A 9,637-nucleotide genomic window follows, 5' to 3' on the forward strand; every position below is an offset into this window, starting at 1 on the left:
CAGACCAGCCTCAATTTGGCATAAGAAAGGAGAAAGAGAATAAAGGAGTACAGAGGTATAAGTAGGGGACCTACAGCACCATGATTTTTGAGTGCTTTTCACTATCTATCTGCTGGTCAGATAAGTGACAGCCTCCCAAGGCTTCTGCAGCTAAGAGGGTCCCTACGCCTTGTCCCTTATTCGTCTTTCCGCGGAATTGAGTGACCGATCCTGGTTTGGCACCACTGGAATCGAGAGATGCAAGGAGGGTAAGAAGCACCCACACCTGATCTCCTATCTTTAGTGTACACATATTTTGAAATAGAGCTCTATACTTTGTTTTCTTTCTTTGGGATTGTGGCTTCAGTTTTGTAACTTGTTTGTGTGTGTAACATCTCTACATTTAAATAAGTAGGCACTAGCAATTTTGTAACCACATGATTAGAATCTAGCTTAATAAATTTTGGTAACCATTTGTGCATAAGCCTGACTTGTTTTCTCTGGTTTACTGTAAAGCAGCCAACACAATTAAAGAACCTCAGCCGTTTTGGCTCTAAAGCCTGGCCATTAGGTGAGAGTACTAAGAGCCTAGCGTTGAGTTGTGCCGCCTCCACGGGGCAAACTCTTGGGGCACCTGTCAGTCAATCCTGGCTGCCCGCTGCAAAGGAGCTCTGAACTCTAGCAGTTAAAGTCACGGGTGTGGAGAGGCTCTTAGTGCTGCCATTGGGGCACCTGTCAGTCAGTATTGACTGCCCGCTGCGAAGGAGCTCTGAGCTCTAGCAGTTAAAGTCACGGGTGGTTAGGACCTTGGGGCATCCGTCAGCCTAGCCCGGGCTGCCCGCCGCGAAGGGACAGTGCGTCCTAGCGGTTAAAGTCACGGATGGTATAAACGGGCATAGCTGGCACCTCACCAAACATCCTTGGCCGTCCGCTAACACCCTCCCTTGATACCATCTAACTTTCATGCTGTCCTGATCTCATCATATATGTCCCTTTACTCCTTCTGTAATAAAAAATTAGTTCTATTGGAAAGTAATAAATATGCACCATTGTAACTAGCTACAGTAAGTATAGCACTTTGATGATATTCATGTTCTGAAGGAGTTAAAGTTTTCAGCACATGCTCCTCTTTTATCTTAATATTTTGTTGTTACACAGCCCAACTAGTAGCTATTAGTCTAATGTGGAAGCAACCTAAGTGACAACATCTGTATAATGCACAATATTTTTTTTCAAAGGAGTTTTGCCGTGGAAGAATTTGGCCCACTTCATCTGAGGTTGGAGCTAAGTTGTAGTCCTAGTTTGATTTAGGAATCTTATATAAGAAAAACAGTAATACATCCTTAACCTATATGTACCAAGGTTATCTGCATTAACTGCATACTTGAAAACTGGAAACCAGATGTTCAGCTATTCTCTCTTGTTGGCATTGATGCAAGTCAGTTTTCCCATGGAAATGGTGTAATATACTTTTGTAAGCTAGCAAGATTAAGTTGGCTGGTCTCTTTTCTTCCAGTAGACCAAAACAATGCATCCAGCTACCACCAGTAAATATGAAGCTAGTGTTCTGCCACATGCAAGGTATATTCCCTTCCACCCCCAATGAGGACACCCAAGTAGAAGGACAGGTAGCCACCAAAGAAATTAGTGTAGGTGATTTTCTGTACATTAGGTACTAAAACAAGCTTCCAGAGCCCTTTGATGATGAAACACTCCTGTCAAAGTGCTGAGCTCCACAGTTACAGCAGCAATTTTCCCTATTTCTCAAATCCGTACACAGACTTCACAATGTCCACATCAGGCTTCTCATCGTTACCTTAAAAGCTTTATGCAACTCCACACCTGTCTGCATCTATTAACTGGCTTCCTACTCATGGCTGCACACCCTACATTTGCTTCAGGCACTCTTAACACTTTGTTTCCTTTATCGTTTTGTGACACTATACCTTCTTCGGTGCCTCCCACTCAGTACAGTAACCCATTGGCATTTGCCAACAACACATTCCCTCATCTTCATATCATCTGGGTTTTATTTATTTGGGGGGCAGTTCAATACCTGAATAACTTGGATAACTGCAGAGACTAGCTTATTAAAGAATTTATATCTTGTGTATGTGTGCTTTAAATTATGTGACGTGCCTAGAAACTGAGTAGGCCATTGGAAAAATCAAAAGAAACAAAATTAAAATGCTCCCATTCCAGAAGGCCTACATACCTAACATTCAGACACAGTACAGTAGAGTGCCTGTGTTTTAGTACAAAGCACACAGTATTAAAACAATACTAGTTTGTATTTTTTTTATTATAAACTCTTTAGCATCTGGACCTTGTTATCTGTTTGCTGAGTTATTTATAGCCCTGTAAAACATCACATACAGTGACACATAAATAATAGACACACTGTCTAAGGTGGTAGGTCTAATGCTACATCTGTGTTAGCTCTGTGGCTGCATGCCTGTGGGTAATCTGCTTGTTGCATTCTTGAGCAGGCAAGATAACAAAAACTCCTTCCCCACTCCCACACGCCCCCCAAGAGTTTCAGGAGACTAAGCTTCTTTATTACCATAACCTGCTAAAAAGAACTAAGCAAATAGACAGAGCAATTAGATAGAGCAATGGATACAAAATTAAACTTACCGCCAGAGGTTTGTTCAGACAGGGTTGCCTAACAGAGAAAATAGAATCCTCGTGTTGCAGCCTCACTTTTGCAGAACAGATAGATTTTTTTTTTCAGTCAGGACACTCGTTTGAATATGTATTTTTAAGGTAGGTTCCATTTTGGGTTAGTATTTTAAGTTGCTGTATCAGCTGAAAACCAGTCAAGTATCTTTTAAAACAAGCCAAATGCAATCAACAAGAACCTGATTGTCAAGTTTCTGTTCAGTGAAACAAGTATTGTCTCACAGAAAGAAATGTCAAAAACATAAAATACACTAATGCGGTATTACAGCTGAAAATGTTACACACGACAAGTTGGACATTCAGCTGCTCAGACCTGTTGTTCTCAATGTAATAATTTATATTATTTTGTATTAACTATACTGCCATAAAGAGACACTTTCAGATTAAAGAATAAGTGATTAAATGAAGTTACTGAATAATTCTACTTTCAATATTTATGCAGTCTCTTTTGTTTTTCATTCTACTTGGATAATGCAAACAGATTAAAAAGAGTTCACTGGAAATTTGGGAGGGGGATTCCCATGGAAAATTTAGACTTTTTGTGCAAAAAACCCATGAAAGCCTAAAATTTTGGGGGGTTAGATGAAAAGTCAAGATTTTCCATGGAAAGCAAACACTTTCCTCAAAAAAATTATTTTGTTGAAAACCCAATTTTCTGTTGAAAAACAGTTGATGGAAACTTTCAACCAACCCAATTGAATAATACTGTTTTGCCCTTCTACCGCACCTCTAGCCAACGAGCTCACTCAGCTTTACAAACATTAAAGAATAAAATCTTCCTAACACCTTGTGAGGAAGATATAGTTTATTATTGCTTTGAGGCAGAGACCATTTTTTCCTTTCAGTCTGTACAGAACCTAGCACAGTAGGATTTGGGGGCATGACTAGGGCTCCTAGGGGCTACACGAATACAAATAAATAAATAAATAAAATAAGCCAGGTTCACCTCTGTGCTTAGAAGTGCCTTGTTCTGTGAATATGACTTTAAGGAGGTGCTGAACCCTCCCAATTTCAGTTGAGATCAACGAGAGCTACAAGTGCTCAGCACTCCTGAAAAGCAGGCATCAAGTGAGTTCCCAGAGAGAAAATTGACTAAATCCCTCGAACGAAACCCACATTGCCTGATTCTCAGTCCTGTGCTTTAACCCCAGCCGTCCTCTGCCTCATCCTAGTTTGAACTATTCATGTGAGTAAAGGTTTGCGAAATGACACCCTTAGACTGACTTTTTTAATAATCAAAGTTATGTTACTTCTTATCCAGTAGCACAATGCCTCAGTGTTTGGAATGCAACATTTACAAAGTATATTTTGTTTGATTTTCATTTTTTTTTTAATAGCTGCTGTTGAAGTCAGCCATGCAGCTGCACAACTGGTGGGATAAGTGGGCCACTCACTTCTCATCCTGGTTCTGCCACTAGGTTGCTGTGTAGCTTTGAGCAAGTTATATGAACTCTCCTGTACACAGATGCTTATAAGGAAAGTACCTCCCCAACTATAACTATGTGTTTTAAGAGGTTTTCATGTCTTATATTTTATAAGGTTTTCATTTGACCTGAGCACCTTGGGGTTGGGTGTTTCTGGGTGTATTACTGATAAAGTTATTGGGACAAATTAATCCTCACTGTAACTCTTTTGACTTCACTATACTACAGATAACTATATCCCATTTTTATTAAACTATTCAAAGCAAACACACCTATAGATATAAAAGAAAAAACACATTAACTACAAAAAGACTGGACTGGTTTGATCAGGTTCATGCAACCTTCCTAACTGCCCACAGTCCTGCTGTTGTATTAATAACACTATCCTCACCTCTAAAGGTTAAAAACTATTTCAGCCCAAGGTTGGATTGCTATAATCTCAGGAACTCCCCATTTGCAATATCTAGGTGTTCCATCCTCTGCACATGAAATGATACCTGTGTTAGATTTCTTAATATATTTCTTCATACAGTTTATTACTCCCAGGCTGGAAGGAGGCACCACCAAAAGGAGATAAACCACAACACAGAACCAGATCCCATAGAGTAAGATTATGAACCAGCTCTCTGGCTCCTGTTCCAGGTGTTTTGTGCTGCAGCAGCAGAGCAAAACAGCTGGAAAGTTGCCCTTAAGAGTCCGGCAAGGATTCCCCTGAGATAAATCATCAGCTGGTGGAGTAGTCCCTATGAAAGTGCTCCAACTGATATAATTTACAGCATCCCTTGGGCTACTCTATGTTGGAGGGAAACAGTCCATGGAATAGATTTGAGAGAATGGAAAGGTGACTGAGAGTCATCTTCACTTCCAGCCCAACCTCAGCTGTAGGAGCATGACATAGGGACAGCTGAGGGCTTGACCCCATATGCTTATTTTACAGCTCAGAGTGCATCCACTGAGGTAGACATAGTCTTTCTCACTGCTGACAGTAGTCTGAAATATTTAACCGAGGCAACAAGACAATAGCAAAAGTCTTTGGAGATTGCTTCACTCCCACTTATTCCTTATTATCATTTACCCAGATAAGTCAAAATATGTCCACAAAGATCAGCCAGCAAACTAGCAGCCGTACCTTGATAATAAGCCATCACTCGAAGTGTTTGCAGCATCAAGGCTGTCAACCAAATAATTTGGCAATTCCTGTTTCAACTACTTGAAAAATATAATTTTGATATTGTTTTAAAGTGCCAAAGCTATTCTACAATACTCCAAAAGTTGATCTCTTCTTGAAAAAGAACTCTGCATCAGCTGATGCTGTCATAGATCAAAGAACAATGGAGATCCTAAAACTCTTAGGGGTAAGGACTGTTGTTTACTGTATGTTTTCACAACAAATAGCACAGTAACTGGCTTCTAGGCACTACCAAAATATAAATCTGTGATAAATGTAGCCTCCTTGGTATTTTGGGGGCTTGAGAAAAGAAGCTTCCAGCAGCTCATGCAGTCAGAAGCACAGAGGATTGGGGAAGTGCTACTGAAACTGCTTGCCTGGCTTTTGCTTGAGGGACACAAACTGCTTGTGAGGCCTGGGGAACTGGAGTCTGACTGACAAAGCAGGGCAAACACATACAGACCCTGCATAGCCTGTACATGACTGGGACCATCCTGACATTGGAGCTGCACCAGACAGACCCCTTGTTTGGGAGGAGAAGGAGTTACCATATCAGAACCTGCTTGCGTGGCCTGGAAGACCATCTGCAGACCCCGGAGAGCTTGCATATGCCTAGAACCAGCCTGACATGTGCACAGAGAGCTGGGCAGGGGCACTGTTTGTGGGAGACAGCTGGCTGCAAGGAGTTAGGTTACAGCAGCAGGAGGAGAAGCAGACCTAGCGTTGCTCCCTGTAGCAGAAGGGGAAACAGCCATTTTATCTCTCTCAGCCAGAGGGCTTGAGACTGACCTAGAACCCCTAGCTCCACAAAGAAGAGACTGAGTTCCAACCCAGTGCTGTGCCTGTGAGGCGCAACTGTCAGATGCGCCCCAGAGGCCTCCCGCTATGGTTGTCAACAGTCCCTTATTACAAGGAACATCCTAATTTTTTATTTCTCTACAACAACATTGAGAGTTGCTGAGGGATGGTGGAGTTGGAGCTCAGTAAGAAGGGCTGGTATCCCCCACTGGGAAACCAATAGCTCTTCCTTTTGGCTGGAGTAGCCCTGCTGACATCAGGCACTGTAGGGTTGCCAACTTTCTAGTCACACAAAACCAAACACCCCTGCCCTGCCCCCTCTCTGAGGGCCCGCCCATACCCCACCCCTTCTCTGAGGCCCCGCCCCCACATCACTCACTCTTCTCAACCCTCACTCATTGTAACCGGGCTGGGGCAGAGGGTTGGGTGTGGGAGGGGAGGTATGGGCTCTGGGCTGGGAGTGGAGGCTCTGGGGTAGGGCCGGGGATGAAGGGTTTGGGGTGCAGGAGGAGGCTCCGAGCTGGGTCAGGGGATTGAGGTGCAGGAGGGGTGAGGGCTCTGATTGGGGGTAGGACCGGGGATGAGGAGCTTGGGGTGCAGGAGGGGGCTCCAGGCTGGGCCAGAGGGTTGGGGTGCGGGGTTATGGCAGCACTTACCGGGGCTCTTGGAAGTGGTCACCAGGTCCCTGCGGTCTCTAAGTGCAAGGGTGGCCAGGCAGCTCTGTGCGGTACACACTACTTTTACGCCCACAGGAACCGCCCCCCGCTCCCATTGGTCGTGGTTCCTGGTCAGTGGAAGCTGTGGAGCTGGTACTCAGGGTGGGGGCAGCGCGTGGAGCCTCCCAGTCCCTGGATGCCCTAGCGTCTGGGGGCCGCAGGGAGACGGCGGCCCCTTCCAGGAGCTGCAAAGAGCCAGGGCAGGCAGGGAGCCTGCCTTAGCCCCAGTCCGCTGCTGAGCCACCGACCAGACTGGTGTAGGGGAGCGTGTTGTACTCCTAAAGCCAACTAATCTTGTTGTCTACCACTTCAGAGCTCACCTCCCTTCCAACACTACAAAATAATTTAATTTAGTCTTACAGCAAGGAACAAAATCACTAGTTGCTTCTAAACTAAACTACAATTCATGCCCTGCTGGGTAGAGTTAGGAAAAGTTTCTCATCTGGGAGGATATTTTGCCAATAATTATAATAAGGTATGGAACTGTTCAGAACCGACTATAATCTCTCAAATACTTTTAATTATCTGCACCCTGTCTTCAAGACTCAGCTAGAGAACAAGTGAGAGTCTCACAGAAATACAAACTGAGAAATCTCTTTCAGTAAGGATGGACTCAAAGCAATTCATCTCTGAAATAGTCTCTTCATGCTCCATGCAGTGAACTCTGAGAATAGAAACTCAATATTATGTTGACTAATGATCATTGCTTTGAGATGTTGCAACATCCAACCTCATTCCCAATGTGCTGTAGATTGTCTCCCTCAACTCTTTCTTTAAACAGCTAAAATTCTTTATATAACATAGATTGCAAAATAGGACTTGTCATACTAGTTCAGAATGGTGAACCATCCAGTCTAGTAAGGTATTCTACATCTGGCAGCAGCTAATACAGGGTGGACAAACTTTTTGGCCTGAGGGCCACATTGGCGTTGTGGCCTCTATGGAAGGCCGAGTAGGGAAGGCTGTGCCTCCCCAAATTGCCTGACCCCCACCCCCTATCCACCCCCTCTCACTTCCCGCCCCATGACTGCCCCCCTCAGAACTCCCAACCCATCCAAGCCACTCTGCTCCTTGTCCCCTGATCACCCCCTCCCAGGACCCTTGCCCCTAACCACCCCCCCAGGACCCCACCCCCTGTCCAACTACCCCTGCTCCCTGACTGCCCCAACCCCTATCCACACCCCCAACCCCAGGCAGGCCCCCCAGGACTCCCATGCCTATCCAATCCCCCTGTTCCCTTTCCCCTGACCCCCCCGAACCTCCACCCCATCCAACTGCTCCCTGCTCCCTGTCCCCTGACTGCCCCCTGGACCCCTCTGCCCCTTATCCAACCCCACCGCTCCCCACCCCCTTACCATGCTGCTCAGAGCAGCAGGAGCTCGCAGCTACACTGCCTGGCCAGAGCCAGCCACGCCGCCCACGCTGCCCGGCAAGAGCAGCAGGCTGGTGGTGCACGCTGAGGCTGTGGGGGAGAAGGGACAGCGGGGGAGAGGGGACAGCGGGGGAGGGGCCGGGGGCTAGCCTCCCCAGCCGGGAGCTCAGGGGCAGGGCAGTACTGTCCCATGGGCTGGATGTGGCCCGCGAGCCGTAGTTTGCCCACCTCTGAGCTAATAGATGCCTCTGAGGAAGGGGTACTCCTGGGGGAATTTTGCATCACTGCACGTGCGCAAAATTCATGACCTCTGCAGATTTCTTTGCTTCCCTGCAGAAAAATTATTTCTAACGGGGATACAAAGGGAAGCCGCAAGAGTGGTTATGTGCCCCTCCCCGGCAGTGCAGACAGATCAGTTTGGCTGCCCGGAGCAGCCAGTAGAGACACAAATCTCCGCAGGGACAGGAGGGCTGGGTAGTCATACATATGAGAGAGAGACACTCTGTTCCTCTCACTTGCTATTGTGGTATGCTTGGTGTGGAGGGGCAGGGCTTTGGGGTGTTTCTCAGGAGGTAGGTGTGGACCAGACTCTGTCCTCTCAGGCAGAGCAGAATGTAGCAGTCTGCCTGCTTAGTGAAGTGTTCTCATTCTTCTTACTGAATTCCCCCAGGAGTATAAAACAGATGTAAAAATTTTAAAGCTCCTTTACATTGCCAGAGTGGTGTAAAGGAGCCTTATTGTAAAGTGTGGCCTTAGAAATGCTTATGGCGCTTTAGTGATTAGAACCTGTCTAAATTTTGGGACTGAAAAAATTTCTTATCAAAACGTGCTCCATGAACTGTTTGCTACTGACCTTTCTGGAGATGGTCAGTAGCCAATATTGTGAGTTTGAGTCCCCAGCCCTTACTTGCTCTTCAGTTGCCTATGATGTAACAGTGAGCAGATGGCCATATATTTGTTGACTAACAACTAGAAGAAAGGGTCAATGCTAGCTACATTGCTATTAGACAGAGGGGGTTTGGGGATTTCCTCCAATGCTTCCCACTCCAATTCTCCATCCATTATATTGCAGTTTAATTACCAAAATAATTGAAACCAGCATGATTATGGTTGTGTTATTTTGACAAACAAAATACGTAGAATTTTGCAGAATTTTAAAATATTCTGCACAGAATTTTTAATTTTTTGATGCAGAATTCGCCTAGGAGTAAAAAGGAACAAACCCTGGAGTGGACAATTATGGAATAATCTGCCCATGAGGGAAACTTATTCCTTACTCCAGGAAGTTAGTGCCTGCGTTATTCCAGGTGGCCGCATGAAGGCTTATAGCCCTGAAACAGTTTTAATCTTAACTAATACAAGGCTGGGTGTTCTCACTTCACTGTCCATATAACTAGCCCTTCCCTTTTTTGCTATGACGGCTCTGCATCGCCGTGGTAGTGAGTTCCACAGGCCAATTGTGGGGGGTGCAAAAGAAGCATTTCCTTATGCCGCTTTC

The 9,637-nt window shown here is 45.3% G+C and overlaps 1 long non-coding RNA gene across 1 annotated transcript in view; it reads right to left on the minus strand.

Moving 5' to 3' along the window:
* Window positions 1–9,637, minus strand: part of LOC311520168 — a 100,003-nt gene that overhangs the window by 59,148 nt on the left and 31,218 nt on the right. The window lies entirely within an intron of this gene.

Source organism: Lepidochelys olivacea, assembly GCF_965140295.1.
Source record: "Lepidochelys olivacea isolate rLepOli2 genome assembly, chromosome: 4".
In the NCBI taxonomy this organism is placed as follows: Eukaryota; Metazoa; Chordata; order Testudines; family Cheloniidae; genus Lepidochelys; species Lepidochelys olivacea.